The 22,700-nt window shown below is 43.9% G+C and overlaps 2 gene segments (V, D, J or C); one reads left to right on the top strand and one right to left on the bottom strand.

Annotated features, from left to right (window-relative positions):
- Positions 1-5,971: 5,971 nt before the first annotated feature.
- LOC309802556 (T cell receptor delta constant-like) lies at positions 5,972-15,736 on the top strand. The segment is given in 5 exons: positions 5,972-6,011; positions 12,199-12,477; positions 13,083-13,154; positions 13,520-13,633; positions 14,582-15,736.
- Positions 15,737-17,086: 1,350 nt separating this feature from the next.
- LOC309802610 (T cell receptor delta variable 3-like) lies at positions 17,087-18,377 on the bottom strand. The segment is given in 2 exons: positions 18,327-18,377; positions 17,087-18,085 (listed from the first exon to the last, which is right to left on the bottom strand).
- Positions 18,378-22,700: the final 4,323 nt, after the last annotated feature.

Consider the following 22,700-nt stretch of genomic DNA (forward strand, 5'->3'; position numbering starts at 1 on the left):
CCTTCTTTAGGCCAAACACTTGCTCTTGGGAGAGCTCAGAACTGAGTCAGCCTCCTGGGCACAGAGGGTTAGGCCAGGGTAAGTAGGCACTGGTGTTGTTCTGTTTTTTCTTCAGAAAAAAGGAACCAGTTCCAGAAATCTGTTTCTAACTGTTTGAGCTGCAAATGGAAGTTAGGTGACTAGTGAGGAAGCTGGAACATTCTGGTTCCCATTGAGACCAGATTCCAAGCAGAAGAAAGTGAATGTGCAATGCTTCCTTTAAAACCTATAAGACACAGCCAGGCATAGCTCCCTAAGGACTCATGGCGTCCATCTTCCTCACTAAGGGGATGCGGTGCCCATCACTAATTAACTGTTATAAAGGAATCGATGTTAACGTTGTCAAAGGACTGTGCTCAACACAGGAGGCATCTTCTCGGGTCATTTAAGTGACATTTGAATTAAATTGTGTCTTGCTAAAAAAAAAGACATCCGTCTCCATTGGGCAGCAGCTTCCAGTTAGATAGTGGAGATTAATATTAAGCTAGAAAATGTAATAAACAAACACAAAACACCCCATTTCAAAGATCTTAGGGAAGTCTAGCTATGGGGTCCCAAATCTGCTGAGCTGGCTGCTGGAAAAGTAACAGCACGTCCTGGCCTGATGCCTTGGCGTTCAGCTTGTGTTTTCTAAAGTAAACGAAGACTTTAGAGAGGTGGGGTGAAAATGTGATGGGGTGGACGCCTCTCAGAGAATGATTAGGGACAAGACAGTCCTTGGTGTATGAAGTGAAGGAGGCATAGAACTGAGGGCAAAGGAAGGGAAAAGGAGGCGTGCAAGCTGGGCATTCCCAGACCTCACACGCTAAAGGGAAAAGTGGGGCAGGGGCTTTGCATCCAGAAAAAGATAGAGATCCGAAGCCAGCTAGCAGAGTCAGCACAGAAAAATTCATATTTTTTTAGAAGTCATAGTAAGATTTTGAAAATTCAAATAATGGAGGTTCTTGCCATTAGACCTCATCGGCTTTAAATTTTCTCACTAAAATAATAGTTTATCCACATTCCTGACAAAGTGACTGAGTTCCCTTATCTCCCTTTGTTGGCCGAGTTCTTCCAAATGAATTAAGTTCTTCTGTTTACTGACTTACTTGAGCCAGCATTGCCCTAAGTGTAGAATGCATAGTTCGTGGCTTTATATGGTACATAGATAGACTTTCTTTTCATTTCAATTGCACTGTCTTTTAATGGTATCAGGATAGTACAGCTAGGTTGTCAAACCCATGTGATTTAAAGTTTCCTCTTAATTATATTTTAAGTTAAAATGTGAGTAAATTTAAAGAAAATTATTAAGCAAATCTTATGACTGATGGATGTGACCCAAAACAACCCAAAAAGAGATGTGATAAATAGAAGTTTAGGAAACACTGAGCCGGTGACTTCCATTGTCCTTTGAAATAAAAAGATGAGGGGCACACAAAGAGGGCAGGATCCAGAATATCTTTGTATGGTGCCTTCTTTTTAGGCAACAAATATTGAATAAAGAGGCATCACTGCAAACTCAGACCCTTTATCTTCTCAGAAGCCTACTTTCTTTTGATGCTCTTTCTTTTGAGGCACCTGAGGAAAGGTGCTTCTTTCAAGTTCTTACTTGCAGGGCTCCCAGGCAGCACCAAACTAACAGGTCTACACAGACCCACAGCCCAGATCCACCATAGCTTTTAGCCCTCCAGATGGAGAAAACCTGGGGTTGCCACTTAACTTTATAAAACAGAACAAGAGAACAGGATAAAACAGCAAGGAATAAAGTACCACAGTGTAAATGTGTGCAATGACAGGAGCTTAGAAACGGCCACAGTCATCAGGAACATCTTCCTGCCAGTGGGCCACTGGATGGACTTAGAGTCATATATATTATTATACAACATACATATATCATTATCATATCAACTACTACTTTTTGAGTGCCTACTATGTATTGGGCTACTGTACTAGGCACTTTATAAATGAATGTCATTGTCCTTGGTTCTCACATGATCATGCAAAATTAGGTACTATTACCTCCATTTTTACAGGTCAGGAGGGATTCCTCAAGATCACACAGCTTAGCAAATTCAAAATTTGTATCATCTGTCTGATTCCAAAACCTGTGCACTTAAGAACTCTGCTCTTCTATCAGGACTGAAGTTCGATTGGGGCACATGCGGAGGTTTTTCTTGCCTGTCCCAGCCTCCCCCTCAGGCTTCTAATGAGCTCCTTTCCAAGCTGCCTGCAGAGTCTTAAGCAACAGTTAGGCTGTTTCCCTTCCATCCCCACCACAGTCCTTCACCAAAACAGGGCTCCTGCCCCCAAACCAAAACCAATTACCCAAAGAGGCATTCTCCAGGCAAGGGCCATCCCTGAATTTACACCCCTAGGGCTCAAGGGTCCCTAAACTCAGAACTGTTCAGACAATGATCAGAGCATCACCCTTTCCCCCAAGAAAAAATCCTGGGATCATCAACATGTTTCTAAAACGCCAAGAGATAGCTTTCCCATTCCCATCTTTGGCATTCCTTCCTTCTCACTCATGATGAACCTCTCCCAGAAGAGAGCCTTGACCTGCCCTTCCCTCTGTCTGGAACCATTTTCTCCCTGAGACTCACCTAGCTTTCTCCCTCACCTTCTCCAGGTCTTTACTCAAATGTCACATCTAATTAGGCCTTCCTCAACCACCCCTGTCTTCAACAGTCCCCTTACCCTGCTTCATTTTGTATAGCCCTCGCCTCCACCTGAAACTTTGAATGCTCACTTATCAGCCATCTCCCTTGTCCCATGAAGGCAAGGGCTCTTAATTGTGCCTTACCATTTCCATGGATACATTGAAGGCACTAAGTAAATGTTTGTTGAATGAATGAACAAACAAATGAACAAATGAATGAATGAGAGGATAAGTCAATGGTGGTTTAAGGCAAAAGGAAATAGAAATGTAAGCAAGCTAGGCACCTCCAGAGCCAAGCCTGATCTCAGCTCTGCAACCTGTGACAAGTCACTGTCACTATACGCCAGGCACTCTTCTGGGTGCTGGGGGATCAGCATGAATAAAACAGACAGAAACCCATGCCTTACTGGAGCTTACAGTGTAGTGTAACTACCACTGTAAGACAGATGGTAACCTCACTATATAAAATATATACTAGTTTAGCTACAATGAGGTATCACCTCACAAGTTAGAATGTGCATCATCAGAAAATCTACAAACAACAAATGCTGGGGAGGGTGTGGAGAAAAGTGAACCCTCTTGCACTGTTGGTGGGAATGTAAATTGATACAGCCACTACGGAGAACAGTATGGAGGTTCCTTAAAACACTAAAAATAGAATTACCATATGACCCAGCAATACCACTCCTGGGCATATACCCAGAGAAAACTATAATTCAAAAAGAGACATGCACCCCAATGTTCATTGCAGCTCTATTTACAATAGCCAGGACATGGAAGCAACCTAAATGCCTATCGACAGACAAATGGATAAAGAAGATGTGGCACATATATACAATGGAATATTACTCAGCCATAAAAAGAAACGAAACTGAGCTATTTGTAATGAGGTGGATAGACCTAGAGTCTGTCATACAGAGTGAAGTAAGTCAGAAAGAGGAAGACAAATACCGTATGCTAACACATATATATAGAATTCAAGAAAAAAAATGTCATGAAGAACCTAGGGGTAAAACAGGAATAAAGACACAGACCTACTTGAGAATGGACTTGAGGATATGGGGAGGGGGAAGGGTAAGCTGTGACAAAGCGAGAGAGAGGCATGGACATATATACAGTACCAAACGTAAGGTAGATAGATAGTGGGAAGCAGCTGCATAGTACAGGGAGATCAGCTCAGTGCTTTGTGACCGCCTGGAGGGGTGGGATAGGGAGGGTGAGAGGGAGGGAGACGCAAAAGGGAAGGGATGTGGGAACAGATGCATATGTATGACTGATTCACTTTGTTATAAAGCAGAAACTAATAATAAAAAAAAGAAAAGGAAAAAAAAAGAAGATGTGGTACATATATACAATGGAATATTACTCAGCCATAAAAAGGAACGAAATTGGGTCATTTGTAGAGACGTGAATGGATCTAGAGATTGTCATACAGAGTGAGGTAAGTCAGAAAGAGAAAAACAAATATTGTATATTAACGCATATATGTGGAACCTAGAAAAATGGTACAGATGAACTGGTTTGCAGGGCAGAAATAGAGACACAGATGTAGAGAACAAACGTATGGACACCAAGGGGGGAAAGTGGCGGGGTGGTGGGGTGGTGGTAGTGAGATGAACTGAGAGATTGGGATTGACATGTATACAATAATATGTATAAAATGGATAACTAACAAGAACCTGCTGTGTAAAAAAAGAAATAAAATAAAATTCAAAAATTCAAAAAAAAAATATATATATATAGTAGTTTAGGTGGTAATAAGCCCTGTGAAGGAAAATAAAGCAGGGAAGAGGAATAAAGAGTATTAGTGGGAGGGGGCAGTGTGCAATGTTTAACAGAGGGGTCACAGAAGGCCTCATTGGAAAGGGGACATTTGAGCAGAGACCTGAGGGGGTTACAGAGGGAGCCATGCAGGTTTCTGGAGGAAGAGCATTTCCAGGCAGAGGGAACACAAGCACTGCCTGGGGTGTGTGAAGGATACCAAGGAGGCCTGGGTGGCTGGAGGAGAGTGAGTGACCTGAAGAGAATTTATGAATGAGGTCAGGTTGGTAATGGAGAAAGGATGGCTTCTAAGTCACTGTAAGGACTTGGGCTTTTGGATTCTAGAGGGAAGGTTAGAGAAGGGAATGGCAGTCACACTTGACCTTGGGAAGAGACCAAGGGAGACAGAAATCTGGATTCCAGTCCTCACCCTCAGCTTTAAGAAGTGGGCACTTTTATCCCAAACACCAAAGAAACAGGATTCTCTCCTCCCTCAGCAACCTCTCCCTACATCCCTGTCCCAGGGAGCTCTGAGCTTAGTGAAATTACATGCTCCTGCTTCAAGTAACACTTTTTACTCTCAGTCTAACACTAATAAACATTCTGCTTACACCGCGCATTTACGGAATGCTTTATATATACACCCTTTCATGTAATCTTACAACCTCCCAACACAGAAGACAGTATCCTTGTTTTATAAAGGAGGCAAAAGAAGCTCAGTGACCTTAAGGAACTTGGCCAAGATTACACACTTAGTAAGTAAGAAACTGAGTTGAACTCGATTTCAGGTTTTCTGACATCTCCCTACTTCACCGCAACTGAGAAGCACTCTCCATTTTAGTGATTTTCAAAGTATGATATGCAATCCTGTATGGGCTGTAAACTGATCTGAAGATGCACTTTTTCTCCCTGGATTTTGTGAGTGACATACAAGCAATCTCACAGACACTGATTTTTACATATGACAGAGGCTAATCTAACTGTCCCTTCTAAGTGTAAGTATGCCATTAAAGCTTGCTCAAATTTGAAGTTCATGAACATATTATTAAAATGTTCCAAAAACTCTAGTTCTATTTTATACTAAGTCTGGCTGCTGCACAGTGCCTGTCAATGATGCAAAGCTCTGACTGGATATGAAATGGAGTTCTCCTAAAAGGTTCTGAGTGGGGCATGTCACTCACTAGATCTTGCCCCACCTAAGTGTAGCCAAGGGTTGACAATCACCCACTCTATGATCAACCGTCTACCTTTCTTTGCTCCTGATCTAAGAAACTCTTTTCCAGCCTCTGTCGTTCAGATCACAAATTCAGATTGTGACACATGGCAAAAGCCTAGATTTCTATTTGACCCAGGAACCACCTCCTGCTTTGTCTTGAAGGGTAGCCCCCAAGACTGAGGAGAAAAGAGGTTAAGCAGATGAGACAGAAAATCCCATCCAATGACTATCACATGACTTGGCAACTGGGGGCAGGGTTGTGGTAAGAAAAAAGAAAGGCAGTTTTTAGACTGGGTTAATCAGCTGTGTATTATCCACTGGTATTTGGCAAAGGAACCTATCTGAACGTTGAACCAAGTAAGTGACTCGTTGTTTTTCTTCTTTTGACCACTATGTTTGGCAATTATCTTTGTTAAATATTTTCCCAACTCATCAGCTTGGGAAACACTTCTTAGGTTGTTGAAAATCCCTCCAGCAGGTAATTTAGCCAGGGATGATTTGAGGGGCAGGGACTGAGTTTCTGATACAATCCAGGGTGGGTACGTGCTGCAGTAGTCTTCTTGGTCCACTCTCCATCCAGAAGAGTTTTTGTGGCCTTCCCTCTACCTGACTAGCCTTAGTGGACCAGCTTACTTAACACCCATGCATTCACCATTTACAGATCTGGGCAACGACCAGACATGTACTACAGCACGTCTAGTAAATATGAGGTGCCGTGGTGAGCATGTTAGACCAAGAGTTCAAAGACTGAGTTCCAATCCTCTTTGACGAGCTCTGTGACTTCACTGAACTCGAGTTTCCCTCTAGCTGGTTCAAATGATTTCCCAGGTGTCTTCCAGCTTTAGCACACTAAGATCCTGATTATCATCCAGACCAATTCTAAGGGACAATATAGTAGGAAAAGCGAGGAAGCCCAATGATGTGAATATCTTATGACCCAGTGGGAATTCTGAGATTTAATGAAAAAAGACGCTGAAAAAGGAATCAAAACTCTCCCTATGTGTCCATTACTTAGACTTTGTGTGACATCAGGGGTTTTGACAAGTGACAGCTGAGGCTCCTTTCAGTCCTGTCATCTATTCCTCTGGTTCAATGAATGGAATCTGGGGTCTGGAGACCTGAGAGTCAGGCCCAGCTCAGCCACTATCTTAACCACGCTTAGCTCCAGTGACTTCATGTGTAAGATAGATCTAATAATATCATCTCATGGAGTTTGTTACAGTAGTATCTTTTGAGGTAGTGTAAGCACAAGCCATTTGTAAGTAGTAAAGTACTTACAGAAATGGTAGTCATTTATGAGTATTAGCAGCCTTTTAATAGACTCCAAGTCTTTTTCTTCAATGGCTCTTGGTCCAACCATCGTGTCCTTCCACCTCTAACTGAGGCATAGTCCTTTCTGATTGACTTGAACCTTACAGTTATGTTTCTGCTGACAATAGCCATTTGACAGTTAATTCCTTTTTCCCTGTGAAAATGTGATCCTGAAGCAAGATCTGGGGGTAAGAGATGACAGGTTTGAGGAGATAACAGCAGTAAACACAGGGATGTCCCTCAACGTCAACACTCAGAAGATAACATACATCAAAGAAGCTGCTAACATGAAATGCTTAGATCTTAGAAACCCGTGCAAAGTTCTATGTCTCTAGCTCACCCACCCCCTTCCAGACAGATGCACTAGGCAGGGGGCAAATAGGTAGTAATGTTTTTGGCCATGATGCCTGAAATGGTGTGCTGACAGCACAACTCACCTTTGGAAACGGGACTCAACTCATCGTGGAACCGAGTAAGTTATGCATTTTATTCAGTGTGTATATTCCCTTGGAGTTGTGGCATAGTCCTGAATAAACGCAACTTCTTGAGAAGTTAGGAGGTTTTAAATGCGAAATCCATTGTTGTTGTTACAAAGAGCCAGGGTAAAATTGGAGGACAAATTCACTAGGTTTCTCTTAAGAAAATATTCTATGTATGCTTGGAAACTCTGTTCTGAGGATTAGTATTGATAAGTCTTCTACAACTGCTTAAATAAAGCCCTTGGTCAGGCTTCTGGCCCTCTGGTCAGGGACTGGGACCAGGAAAAAGGCAAGTTCTAGATAAGGAGAATCTTTCCACTGTCTATGAGGAAAAAGAGTCATGGTCACAGCATAGGAAGAGGGAGGGTTAGAAAGAAGAAAAATATTATTAAAGAAGGAGTTAGATCAAAATAGCCTTCTCTGCCTCAGATGATAAAAGCCAATCTGCCCTTGTCTCTTTTTTGCTGAGAACTTGCATTAAATCATCGTGCCTGGCTCACACTAAATGTTCTCCAAGGTCCCATCCTCGTCTGGGTCTGCCGAGAACCGTAATGTGCGCATCTCCCTTGTTAGCCCTGAATCTGAGGATTCTGTAAAGGTTCAGGAGCCCACATCCAAGGTAGAAACACAGCCCCCAACTTCAAGACAATAGCGAAGTAGTGGTGCTCTCCTAGAGATATTGTCCACTGGCAGTCTGTTCCAGTGTTTGGAAATCCAGGGGTCATGTTCAGGTAGTCTGGATAGCTGCCAACAGTCAGTCACTGTGACCAGTCCAGAGAACAGCAATCTTTCAGATGCTTTCCAAAATGCCAAAACCAATGGGGCATTGGTTAGATTCTGATTTTTTTGTTTATTTCAGAGGAAATAAAAAGTGGGGAAATATACATGAATGTGGGGAGGCGATCTGACAGTCCTGAAAGGGACTGGTAGTGTCAATGGGGTCTCTGCCTCTCAGAGGGTAATATAAACTTACAGGCATACTTGATTGCCTCTTGCTTCCAGGGAAATAGTGGAATTTGGTGAGTTTTCTTATCTTTGAAGGGAGAGAGACTAGAGCAATGAAAAGAAGGAAAGAAACAGAATCACGTTGTAACTGATTGCAGTCTGATTGATGTTGGGCAAATTGCATCTGAGCAAAAGGTGTTGTTTCATTTTCCCTTTAAATCATTTCCACTTGAGATTCAGAGTTATCTGCAGTGTTAGAATCAAATCTCTGAGGCTGTGCCTTTGGGGGTCTTCAGAGATGAAAGTGATGCTTAGCCCCTCTGTTGAGATGCTGACCTGAGCTCTCCAGATATACCCCAGTTGCTTCTCTGGTTTTCTCTTCCTGCAGTGATAGAGTGTAATATGATGATATGAAGCTCAGGTAGGGGGACTGAGAATTTCAAATCAAACCCCCAATCCTTAAAGTTTTGATAACCTATAATGGCCCTATACAACCATCCTTCCCTTTGCCTAGCTCTAGCCCTAGACTCTTGATTTTTGGTGATAAGACAGAGTAATCATCCTTAAGTTCTATTTCACATGATTACTCTGTCCTCCTGAGGCTTGTATCTGGATCCAGACTCAAGAGAAATTATAAAACAAAAATAAGCAATCCAAAGCAAGCGCTGGCTTCTCTGACCTGTACCCATGACACATAGCACCACTGGGCTCCCCTGTCAGCTACCAATTTCTTGTTTAACCTTCAGGTCCTTAGAAAGCCTTTCCATGGACTCAGGGAATTAGAAAGTAGGTTTGCTGTTATGGTGAGACTCAGTCTGAGTGATGGGGAAGAAATTAGGTTTCTAATCAAAAAGGTGGATTGTGACCCAAGAGAAGGGAACCAGAATATGAGAACAAGATCTGTGTCTAAACCCTCCTTGGCCTAACATTCATTACAAGAAATGTCAATATTCAGTGCCCCATCCCTACTCCCAAGCTAATGTGTTCTTCTTGGAGAGCCCTCCCAATAAACGGGATGTTAAATATTCCATCCTGAAGGCAGCTATTGGTCACCTGTCACCCTCTTCTCTTGCTCTGTCTCAGCCCTGTCCCCTGTCCCCTCTCCCAGTGCTTCTTGGTTGGGGATTTCATGCTTTCATCCTTACCCAGCAGTTAAACTATTATTAGGTTCAAAGGGAACTGAGACTCTATGAATTCGACCCCTGATCTAACCAAGGGCCGCTTTGTAGCTCTCTGAGTGGTGGGGGTCTCTCGGCTGGGACCCAGGCTGGGGAGGCAGGATACAGATGTTCTAGCCCAGGCCCCAGGGCCAGCCCCAGGCTGGTTACGTGTGCGGCAGCGTCACAGTGTGCTCCTGGGACACCCAACAGATGCTTTTTGGAGCTGGCACCAAACTCTTCGTGGAGCCCCGTGAGTTGATTTCTTTTTCCATACATTTCTAGGGAGGAATTGACTCCTGGGACTAGGGTTGCCATCCAGTTTGCATTACGTGAAAAAGTGTAACTAGGAGATGGAGTAGTACAGATGGAGTGGGCCACAGTAAAGATATTAGGCTGAGTAGCTGAAGTAGCTCTGTAATTATTTTTACTTAAAAAAAAAAACTTACTTCTGAAATCTTCAGAGCAGCCCAGAAAGCACAAAGAAATCTAGAAGAATTATACTAATAGTTGGAGCATCAGGTGCAGGAGGGGCAGAGGCCCAAATTCTCCAAGGTGGTTGCTTCATCCTTAGGCATCCCTTTAGCTAAGCTGACTAGTGTGAATGCCTTGTTGCCACCTGTTAAATGTCCTGCCACTGGAAGATTTAGGAGAGAAATGGTCAACCTGGTCAGAGTAATCAGGTAGAGCAAACTTACCTGATTTGTGTTCAAGTTAAATCCCATATTGGCAGAGATCTTTGAAACTGTGAGTGACATTTGTTATCCATGTTGCGATGCTTAGGGAACCAGTAAGACACTCTATGAGAATCTAGAACATAGATGACTTCTAAGTTTATAAATTAAGAAAAACTGTTCAGGAAAGGTATACACTTCTTTTTGTATTGTTTACCAGCACATAACCTTAGCATTAAATGAGTACTGATAAAAAGAGAAAGTCTGAAAATAAAATAACAATTGCCCAAACAAACAGCACTTTGCAATACATGCTGAAATGTAATTACGTTTGTGGACCAAGGAGAAAGCCTGGAAATTCTCAAAAGATAAGTGATTACATCTTTAAATTTTAGACTACAATGTAGTGCAAATTTTATACAACTTCAAATTTTGGTTTAGGTCTAATACAAAATAGACTAGGTTACATATGGCAACTATATTGTATGCATCCCATTTTTTAAAAAAGGTTCAATTCAGTCAGATAGCCTTTTCTTTAGTTACCATGACACCAAAGACTGGGTTAAACACTTTACTTTCAAACAATTGTTTTGAACGGATAGACATTAATTGAGAAAGAGGATCTGAGAAAAATGTTTTACCAAACCAGTGCATTATGCTCTATCTGAAATGCTGAGTAACAGATTCAGAGCTCAATATCCTGAGCGTATGACCTTCTTCAGACATCTCTCTTGTTGGTTATATCACATTATTCAAATTATTCAAGCCAGGTCTCTCCAGCCCAAAGTGATCATTAGCAACTGCCTTTGAAATTAGGTTCTTAAATCCCAAGCAAGGCTTAATTATCCAACTAAATCAGACTACGATTGGGTCACACTCTTAAGTAATGAAGGAGATAGGGTTATTTTGGTTTTGCTTTTCAATGGACTAGTTTCCTTTCTGTATAACTCATTTTCAAGCTCCCTTGAAAATCAACTGGAATCCATCTCACCAAAGTCAGTATCGTAAGAGAGAAATGCCACAGTTCTGGAGGGAGGTGACTGAGCAGAACATGTGGTTTCCAAGCCGTTACTGCTGGGGTTATCGGTGTCTGTTATCAGTGGCTTCAGCTATGCCGTGAAACAAAACAATGAAGGTTTTCTCCTTCCACGTTCCAGGAGAGCCCTTTGAAAAATCCCCAACCCCCCTCTGGTTTTAAGGAAAGAAAAAGATGCATATACAGAGTAGCAGATAGATGATTGTCCAAGATGAGGCATGAAAGGAGAGAAGGCCAGAGGAGACCCAATTATTGTAACCGGTGTTCCACAGCTCGACTTAGAACAAAACAAGAAGAAATGGGCTTAAACTAGTTTTATGTTCCTAAGGACTTCTGAGAATGATAGCTGTAATTCTCTGATTAAAGACTCAAAAGAAACTGTAGGGTGGTCCCTTACAAAAGACTAAGAATTCACCTGAAGGCACAGAGATGGACCACTTAACTTTAGCAGATCCCTTCCAGTCCAAAAAATGGGGATGACACCCTGAAGTGACACAAACACCTCCATCCGGAGAGTGTTGGAACCAGTTATATAGTCCTTCTCAGACCTTGCCCTGATCTCATTCCAAGGGCTCATGCATTTAAAATAAACCAACTGATTCAGAGAGATTTTCAGCCTAACTGGATTGTCCAGAGGATTGTTTAATAAAACATAAATATTTGAAACTCAAAAGACCCAGACACTTCTTTGTATTTGTCATTTTCTACCTCTGCTCCCAGCCATATCTCTTAGCAGCTCCTAACTAGAAGTCAAACTGCTGCATTTCATGTCTACCTCTCTTGGCCTTCCTTTCATAGAGGTGCTAACAAGCTCAGGTCACTAACAGGATGCAGGAAAGTCTGGATTGTAGTGTTTGGCCCCAGAGGAATTGAGGAAAACATCATGGTTTAACTCCCACACGTGGATAATCATCTCACAAAATAAATTGATTATATTTGCAGAAATTCAGGCTGTTGCCAACCCATCCGTTTTTGTCATGAAAAATGGGACACATGTCGCTTGTCTGGTGAAGGAGTTCTACCCCAAAGATGTAACTATAAGTCTGGAATCATCCAAGATAATAAGAGAATATTACCCTGCTATCGTCATCTCTCCCGGTGGGAGGTACAGTGCCGTCAAGCTTGGTCAGTATGGAGATCCAGATTCAGTGACATGTTCAGTTCAACATAATAAACAAACCTGGCGCTCTACTGACTTCAAACCGAAGAAAAATACTTCAGGTAGGTCCTATCTGGCCTCAAGGGGCTGGGATTGTGGGGAAGAAAAGTCAAGGGAAAGAGAAGTTAGAGTTGTAAACTCTTGACAGATCACTCTCAATATGACGTCATGCTGGAAACAAGACTTAGGCTCAGACTCAAGACTTAGGCTAATTCCCATCATTGACTAGGAATTAAAATCTCTGCATCTCTGCACTGGAATCTAAGATAAAGCCCATCTTATTTCATCCCCATCTCTCCTCTTCACCAAACCCCTGTCTCCTTCATACTAAAGACTCTAGGGTTGAAAATTCATGTGAGGTCTAATCTAGTGTGAATGCCATAACAAAGGGCAGCCCAGCTTATCATGGTGTTAATTATTCTAGTTGTTCTTACAAATTAGAGGCATACCTGCATGTGGGCCTCATGGTACAATGGAAAAAATTCTCAGGACAGGAAGTATGTTGACTGTGCAAATAGCTATGGGACCTTAACCAAGTCACTTCTCTGGTCCTTACTTTACTTACTTAAAGTCTAAGTAAGTAAAACCTGAAATCCAGTTTTAAAACCTGAAATATCTTGAGCCTCTTGGTTATCACTGTAACCCTGACCACTGTTGTTTGTTCCAGAAAATCCAACGCCAAATGAACCTGAAAACATCACGCAAACTCAAACTCCAGAGACCTGCTATGAGCCCCAAGGTTAGTTGAAACCAAAGGGCCAACTTCAGAATTGAGGTTAAAGCAAACTCTGTCATTGTCAGATGGGGCCCAAAATCATTCTATTTCAAAAGAAAACAAAAACCATACCTGAGCCCAGTTGATTCCCTCTGACTCTCTAAGCAGAGTTTGCCTGGATGTAAGCATGGGTTTTTCCAAAGCTTGCCTTGCTAGATGTGAATAGCAGCCTTAGGTCTCTGAAGGCTGTCTGGCACCAAGCTGGGCTTCAGACCAGGAAGGATGATGGTGATTCAGGGCAGTCTGGTTTCGGTGCTGTGGGTCCAATTTCTGGAAGGAAATTTTAGTCTCTTGCTGAAGCCACCATCTTCATTCTCATTCAATTGCAGTTCAAGCCGGGAAGGTGAACATGATGTCCCTTGCAGTGCTGGGGCTCCGAATGCTGTTTGCCAAGAGTGTTGCCATCAATTTTCTCTTGACTGCCAAGTTATTTTTCTTTTAAGGTAAGAACTAGCTGCTTCTTATTCCTACCTCCACCCCAACTATGCTGCACATGGAGGAAAGGAGTTTAGGAATGGTAAGAAGCACTGAGAAAGGAAAAACACATAGAGACATATTATGATTTACTAAGGTGGACCTTTTCAGATACTCAGCATAACACCCCATCTCCTGTTAGCCTTTTATTTCAAGCCAGACTCAAAATTCATGTAATATAATATAATATCAGCCAATAATCCTCACCTCAAACTCAGGAGCTAAAAAAATTGGACCTAAACAGGAGAAATCTTTTTCTTTACTGCTAATTTTGTTTATATGGCCAGGGGACCATGGGCTTTTGGCAAGGCCATCAGTAAAGCTTCACTTGAAGAATATTCAAGGGGAGCAGAACCTATCTTTGCCTAGACAAAGGGGATGTCAGCTCTCGATACTTAATCATAGGACTCGATGTGTAGACCAGCCTATCTCTGGGATGAACCTATGCTCCCATCCTTAGTGAACAGCTCACTACTAGCCACTCAGGATGCATGCAAAGTTGAGGATGAGACGTGAATTATTTGCCTGTTACTTGCATTGCCTCTTCTGGTTATCTTAGACATGAAATTTGACCCGGGGCTTAGGTTTGCCTATGTCACTAACTCACTATGTTACCTAGGCCAGGTCGCTTCACCTCTCTGGGCCTGGGTTATCACATCTGTAAAACAAAGGAGTGAAGAATAACTAAAGGAGAGCAGATGGGTTTTATGACTTGTGCCAACATTGATAAACTGACAGTGACTAGCTGAACTATCACCATGTGTAGAAGGGGAATGTGCCAGGATATATTAGTGATGTCTGCAACGGTACAACCACAGCAAGTACTGGCCATCCCCAGGACTGCATGACTGCTATGATTCCTTCCAGCACTGACAGTCTATGATTCTATAACCCTGACAATTTTCCTTCACTTGCAGGCTGACTGGCATGAGAAGGCTACACGCCCTGAAAGAAATCAAAAGCCTACAGAGGTGCTATCTCCTAGGCTTTCAACTTCCTGGTGGTTTAAGTTGACCTGTCCCAGCCTTGCTTAAATGGCTGTTACCCAAACCAGTTTTCCTTTAAAGGCAACAAACCCAGCTTATCCTTCAGCCTGATGAAAGACAGAAGTCCTGGAGAGTGGGGGCTTATGGTCCCAACTGTTTTACATGCTGCTTTATAAAAGGATATAGAGATATGAAGGTATATAGGACACATTTTTTTTCCTACAACTGACACATTTTGAAAATGGTGTTTTGTTCCTTTGACTTTCTTTGCCTCCAGAAGTAGAAAGCGGGAGCCATCGGGTTCCTAGCTCCATTCTCCAAGAGGAAAATAGATCCTGGGCTTCTACCGAAACATAAAAGGCTCTGCTCAACCCAGCACTAGGTTTGCCCCAAACTAGCGCCCTCATCCACAAAGGCACTTTCTGCTTTTCCTAGTATTTGACAAACAAAACTACATTTGACTCCCTAACACTCTCTGCCCAGGCAATGGGTTTTCTCAAATCTCATCTAAATACTCTCAGAGTTATTAGCAGAGATCAGAGTAAAATGCAGAGGAAATGTGTTTCTCTCTATTAATTGATTTAACGAATGTAAATTACTCCAAGTTCTAGGCACTGTACTGAGGGTGCAAAAATACGTAAGACATGGGTCTTGCTTTCAAGCAACTCATTGTGCAAGTGTTCTGGGAGGGAGGGACAGGAATGAGACCCCGAGATTTCCCCTGTAAGAACAGTGCCTTCATGACCCCCTGCTTGCCCATCCATGCCCAGAAGTCTGAAGGCATTGGACCTTTGGTATCCATGGTTTTCTGCCATTCTTCTTTGTCTCTGTTGCATGTATTAAAGTGCATTGTGTGTGCCTTGCTTCTGGCTTTCCTCATTGCAGGCCATCTCAGGGGGTAAGGGGAGCTGTGAATTCACTGGTAGTCAGACAAAAACCACGCTGAGTTTATAGGTCACACCGCAGCTTCCTGGGCCCCCAGCCTGCAGGCTCCTGCCTCGGGGACCCACCCCTGGGTTTCCTGCTACTCCAACAACAGCAGCGTCCCTGGTGTGGCCTCTGAGCTCGGCTCCTCCCACCTCAGCAAGGCCAGCTTTTTCCGGGTGCACGAACCCAGGTAGCAAAGGTCTAGCAACTGACCACTGTGGGTTCCTCAGCACCTATGTGGGCTGTCAGGCAGGGGCTCATGAGGATATGAGTGAAAGAGCAACGTTCATCCACAACTCCCCCATCTTTGCCATCTGCAGAACCCCATGTCACGTCCTCACAACCCAAACCAAAGAAAGGAGGCCGTGGCATTCTGAGTCAATGAGTTTAGGACCATCTAGATGGATAAGCCAGGTCCATCCAGGGGAAAACTATTAAAAGATTCCACACATCTTCACCTCATGTGCATCAAGAATGCCTGTTTCCAAAACATTCCCATCTGTTACCTTGGGCCATTCTTAGAATGTTTCTCTGAAGTTGCTAAGAACAAAACAACACATCCTCATTTTTCAGATGGAAAAAAATAGGTCCCCCAGAAAAGGTATGTACCTTGTTCAAAGTCATTCAGAGAGGCAGCAATATTTCTGGGAGCAGAACAAAGTTATCAGGAGTGTCAGCCCCAAGTTCCTTCTACAAGGGCACAGCACATCCCTGAGACAGGGAAGAGGGCTTGTTTTGAAGTTCAGCTAGGCTGAACTTCAGGATAGTCCTGTACATAGCATATGAACGAGCCACCCTCTGGCTTACTTTGATCATCAGCGAAAGGCATCCCAGTATTTTATAGGACCATGAATTTCTTCCACCAAAATGATGCTCCTGAAAAGATTTAAGGCAGAAGCCATAGGGGATTGCGGCTGCCTTCTGGTGTGGAAACCATGCTATCGTGGATTATAGTTTTCCAGAGCTCTCACGTGTAGAATCTCATGTGACCCCAAAGGAGTCTCCAGGAGATTAGTACACACGCTCAGTAGGTGGCAGAACAAAAGCCCCAGAGGCTGAGTCATTTGGCCTGACCCTTTGGCTCCCTCACGCATGTCTTTTCCATCCCTCTCTATAGCGACTGCTCTCCACCTGCCTGTGTTGAAGCCCAGATATACTGCTGCCCAAGCCACCTACTGATACAGCCTCCTAGGGTGCCGCTGCAAGGGAGCCCGCAGAAGTGCAGCCCCACACCCCTGGCTCTGTCATTAACCAGATCAGCGACCTTCCAAATGTCCCTCACTTCTCTGGGCTTCGGTACTTTTCCTATAAAATACCGTCTAAGGCTTCTACTATTTCTAAGATTACATCTAATAACTCTACTAGTTGTTTTAAGGAAGAGACACCCGTAGAAGTAGAGGAAGTGGGGATGGATTCCCAGGGCCCAGAGTATATCTATTTTTGACATCACATTGTTGGTTTCCCCTGGAGGTAATTCTCTCCCCTGGGGATACCACTGAGCTCCAAACTCAGGGACTTTGAAGCTGGGATTCTGGTTTTCACAGACAGCTTTCTGGGAATATCTCAGTGCTCTTCAGTGAAAGAAAAATGTTCTCCAAGCACAGTAAGTAAAATGGAGGTGCCAAAGAGAATCCAGGAGAAATAAGGTGGTTGCACAAGAAGATGCAAATGAAAGGTAAACCAGGGAAATTTTTTAAAGTAAGTAACTTTGTGTCCAATTTGGGTCTTAAAAGGAAACAGGCCAATTCACAGCAATGGATGAATGATGGAGACTAAAATAAAGACACTTCCAAAAGGCTCTCCTGAAGTTGGCCCTTCACCAGCCCCGTCCTGGTATGCTCCTGGCACATGCAGCACATCCTTGTCAAGCCCTGCTCTGTATCAGGCACGACCTGGGCACCGGAGTCTCTCAGATGTGCAGTCTCCCTTCCCCACCATGGGCACTCGGGCAACCAGGGCCCTCTGTGTCAGAAGTGGGGAGATGTCTGCTCCATCGGAAGCCAGGGTGCTCCCCTGGATGTGACCAGGCCTTTTCTTATTTGGCAGACACGTTAGGGCACCTCTAAAGGCCAGACTGGACCACAGAATGACAGGGAAGAAGGATGCTGTGTCCAAGGACATGAGCTGTCTGGAGAGGCAGCTCTGCCAGGCTGTGCCCAGGGGTTTGTGTGCAGACTTCCTGGACACCTGCATCGCCGTGGAAGCTCAAGCCACAGTAGTAAGTGGCACTGTCTTCAGGTCTCACTGAGGAGATCACCAAGTGGAAGGTTTTGTGGGTCAAGCTGTGCTGCACGGAAAATCTACCCCGAGCAAAATCCACATCATGGGATTTAATGTTACTCCTGTGCAGGACAAGCTGGAAGGAACGATCTGGTCTTATTTGGTACCAGTAAAAGTATGGATTTGAGTATGTGGTTTGGAAAATGCATTGCAGTGTCACCTCACTGCCACTCGCCGCTATCTGCTCCTGGGAAATCTGGGTCACTTGGTTACACAGCACGTCCTTGTCTGTGAAGAGAAAAAAATAAGAAAACAGTGAAGTCTTACACTCTGCAGGCACTGGGTCCAGCACAGGCCCATCCAGAGGGAACCCAATGGGCAGAGGCAGGGGAAAGACACAGAGATGAAAATTAAAGGCAGAAAATTACTGGAAAATCCAGTGTGAATGAGAAAGAGCCCAAGCCTTGGAAAGTAAGGAAAAGGGAAACGGGCGATAGACCGAGCAGGACAAAACAATGAGTGTACTTACAGTAAAACAAAAGGCTGAAGCCCACAAGAAGAATCGTCATCTTTCATATCAGGGAGGAGGATATAGAATAAAACTGGGCTCCTTAAATCTCTGAGACCTTCTCAGTGCTTCTGAAGGGAAGGAGATGGGAGGCAAGTGAGGGGAGCAGGGCAGCCCTGACGGTCACGTGACTGAATTAGCTGTAACACTCTGGGGCGCAGTCTTCCAACCCAGGAAAAGTTGTTGTTATTGTTTTTGTGGTCCTCAGTCCATCCTGAACTAATCTTTTTGTAAAACACAATGAAAATGAATTAGTTTTTAAAAAAGAAAGAGAGACTGCAAGTCCAATGATCACGTACTTCTATATCAAATTGCCCTAAAAGTGGCTTATCCTCCATTTCCGCATCCTCTGGTCACAGACCGGGTACCAGTCCAGGACTGCTCTTTGAGTAGCACTGTCACAGAGCAGTAGCATAGCTGCACACACCGGAAGTACTCTGTACACGGGGTAAATGAATGAGGACCTTAACCTAGTCTTACATGTTTGTGTAAAAAGAAAAAGGAGAGGGTTGGATGAGGTCACTTCTAAAATCTGCTCTAGCCCTGAATTCTAGAACTCTTTATTTTTGTTGCGGTTGCTGTTATGTTTTTTTATTTTTAATTTTTATACAATTTTTAAATGTTGCACTCCACTGACAGTTATTACAAAATATTGAACTCTTCTATTTCTCATGCTTGAGGGAGTGCTGTGGTCCTGAGAACGCTCACTGCACTTCCCGCAGCTTGATTTCCATCTCTCCCTCTGCAGCACACACTTGGCTCCAGCTGGAAACTTCTCCCTCCGGAAGCAGACCTTCCCAGTGGGTGAACTGCTGTGAGTGGGTTACAGGTTCGCTGAGACAGTGCTCACAGTGGACACTGGAACCTGGGGTGGCTGGAACCCCGGAGGCCAGTCCCTCCCGGCTACATTTCAATACAAATATTGTCTTCTGGGTAAGCCAAGACATGACAACTGCTGGGAAGCACTGCCCTAAAAAATAGAAGACCAACTGGCTCCCCCAAACCTAGGAATGTTTCTAGGAGTACTTCCGGAGCTCCTTTGTTTCCCTGGTCCCCCACCTCCAATTCATCAGGAAGGCCTGTCAGTTGCACCATGAAGTGTGTCTCTAGTGCATCCACTTCTCTCCACCGCCACTCCCACCACCTCCCACCAACACTACCATCTCTTGTCAGGACCACGGCAGTAACACCCCTTGTCAGGGCCCCTTGCTTCTGCTCTTGCCCCTGGACCATCTCCTCTGCAGGTCTTTATAAAAATGTAAATCTGATGATGCCAGCAGGGCCCCCCTTCCTGGGCCTATGACCCACGGCACATGGTGGGATCTCTGCTCCCTGTCCAATCTCCCTGCACGTCCTCTCCTGCCTCTGTCACTCCCCTTCAGCAGCTGTGGCCTTCCTTCTGCTCCTCTACCTGCCTCCCTCTTCTAGGTCCCTGAAACTCTGCTTCCAGGTTTTCACAAATCTCAGCTCAAAGAGGCTTTCCCTGGCAAGTAAATTAGTCACTCACCTGGGTACCCAGAGTCACCCTCAATTTCACCTCTTATTTTCCCTCACATCACTATTTGTCATCATCAGGTTTCTACACGTTTATTATTTGTCTTTCCCTTCTCACCCCATATACACATACACATACACCATCATATAAGCTCCATGAAGGCAGGGCCTTGCTTATCTTTTCACTGATCCGTCCCAGCCCCTAGGACTGTGTCTGCCACGTAACTGATAATCAACAAATATTTGTGAACAAAGGAATATAACTTTGTCCACTTAAAAACTCACCAATGGCATGGATAAGTTTGCCAAATTTTTAAAAATTTTTTTATCAAAGTATAGTTGATTTACAGTGTTGTGTTAGTTTCTGGTGTGCAACATAGTGATTCAGTTATATACATATATATTCTTTTTCATATTCTTTTCCATTATGCATTATTACAGTGTACTGAATATAGTTCCCTGTGCTATACAGTAGTACCTTGTTGTTTATCTATTTTATATATAGTGGTTTGTATCTTCTAATCCCAACTCCTAATTTATCCCTCTCCCAACCCCTTTCCCCTTTGGTAACCATAAATTTGTTTTTTATGTCTGTGAATCTGTTTCTGTTTCATAAATAAGTTTACTTTTGTCATTTTTTTAGATTCCACATTTAAGTGATATCACATGATATTTGTCTTTTTCTGACTTACTTCACTTAGTATGATAATCTCTAGGTCTATCCATGTTGCTGCAAATGGCATTATTTCATTCTTTTTTATGATTGAGTAGTATTCCATTTTATATATATATATATATATTTTTTTTTTATATCACATCTTCTTTATCCATTTTCTGTTGATGGACATTAAGGTTGCTTCCATGTCTTGCCTATTGTAAATAGAAAGGTTGCCAGATTTAGCGAATAAAAATACAGGACAGGGCCTCCCTGGTGGCGCAGTGGTTGGGAGTCCGCCTGCCGATGCAGGGGATACGGGTTCGTGCCCCGGTCTGGGAGTATCCCATATGCCGCGGAGCGGCTGGGCCCGTGAGCCATGGCCGCTGGGCCTGCGCGTCCGGAGCCTGTGCTCCGCAACAGGAGAGGCCACAACAGTGAGAGGCCCGCGTACCGCAAAAAAAAAAAACAACAACAAAAATACAGGACACCCAGTTAAGTTTGCATTTCAAATGAAAAACAAAAAAAACTTTTTAGTAATAATTGGGACTTGCCATATTTGGGATATATTTACTCTAAAAAGGTATTCGCTGTTTATCTGAAATTCAAGTTTCACTGGAAATTTTGCATTTTATCTGGCAGCCCTTGTCGTGAAGATTAGCAAAAGTGCACACCAGGAAGTCTGCAGCCCCAGCGTGAGCATCCCCAGGCCCCCGGCTGTGGAAGAGGCAGGGTCAGCAACGGGGCTGCTCTGTCTGATCAGCTGCTGCCAGGCCTGCACTGCCCCCTGCAGACAGGTGTCCCCTCTCAAAGGCACCAACCCCTCTGCTGGGAAGAAGGCCACTTCAGAACTTCCCGCTCTCAGACATTCACGGGCTCTAACAGCCCCCAGTCAGACTCTGGGAGTCTGTCTTTGTTCTAAAGGTGTTGCCAGGCATGATATTTATGAGAGCTGAGTGTTCCCTTCCTGATCTAGGCAGTATAACAGTTAACAAATTAAACTGCTGCTCCTCTTCTGATGGCCCAACCTCAGTTACATCTGCCCATAGCCGAAAACAGAGGAAAGGGCTTCAAAACCCTCACTCAGAGGGACAAGCCCTCTCCCTAATCCTTCACATGGAGACCTCCTTGGGTGGCACATCATGAAACTCCCCACCATGGTGTCCTTCCAACATTCCTTGAAAGGCATCCCTTAAGGAAGGGTACTTCTCAGAACAGCAGTGCAGTGTCATGGTTAAGGAGTGGGGTTCCGGATCCAGACTGCTTGGGTTCCTATCAGCTCCAGCATGTACTTGCTGTGTGACCCCGAACACGACCTAACCCCTCCAAGCCTCATTTTCTCCATCTGTAAAATGAAGATGATAATAATAATACCTTTTTCTCAGGACCGTTGGATAATTAAATGAAATAACAGATGCAATACACCCAGCAAGTGATCTAAGAACGCTAGGCATTGCTGTTCCTATTGTCATTTTTATGAAATAGACTGATGAATAAATTTCCTGAGAGCTTGAGTCTCATTAAAGATGTTCAGAAATAAGATGCTGAGTAAATCTAAAAAATAAAGTTGTGAAATCTGGCAAAAAACCCCACAAAACATGTTGTACCAATCGATGGCAAAAAAAAAGTGACTCACATCTTTCATTTGCTGTCATTGCTGTAAGCGTGTCATAGAGCTCTGCACTCTCCCGAGACCTGAGCCAAGCTGTGCTCACCCCAAACCCCTAAGAGCAGTGGGAACATGGGAAATGAGCCTGCTAGCCCACTGTCCTATGTCTTCCAAAGGTTTCAACAGGCTTGTTCATGGGAGACCACAATGTACAAGAGAGTGACCGCCAAAGTTTAGGGCTAAGAGAGTCTCAAGAGTTAATGACCTATTACAGACGTATTGTCCTTGAACTTCCCTACCCCATCTCCCTTAAACCTATTGATGTCTGCATCTGAGCAGTTCCCGCTGTCAGTGAGCGCCCTGGACTGACTTTCATTAGCCCGAAACCACCACTCAACAGAGGCCTTCAGACCGGCGGGGTCCCAGGGATTTGGTAAATAAGCCACTCTTGTCCCAGGCTTGGACCTTGATCACTATTATCACTCAAAAAAAGGGACGTTTCTCCCAGTTTCTTCTGAGGCGGGCAGCTTTGTTTCTGACCTTACAGCGCCCTCTGCTGTTCTAATTAGCCCATCTC

The sequence above is a fragment of the Mesoplodon mirus genome (genome assembly GCF_964341445.2).
Source record: "Mesoplodon mirus genome assembly, chromosome: 4".
NCBI classification, from domain to species: domain Eukaryota; kingdom Metazoa; phylum Chordata; class Mammalia; order Artiodactyla; family Ziphiidae; genus Mesoplodon; species Mesoplodon mirus.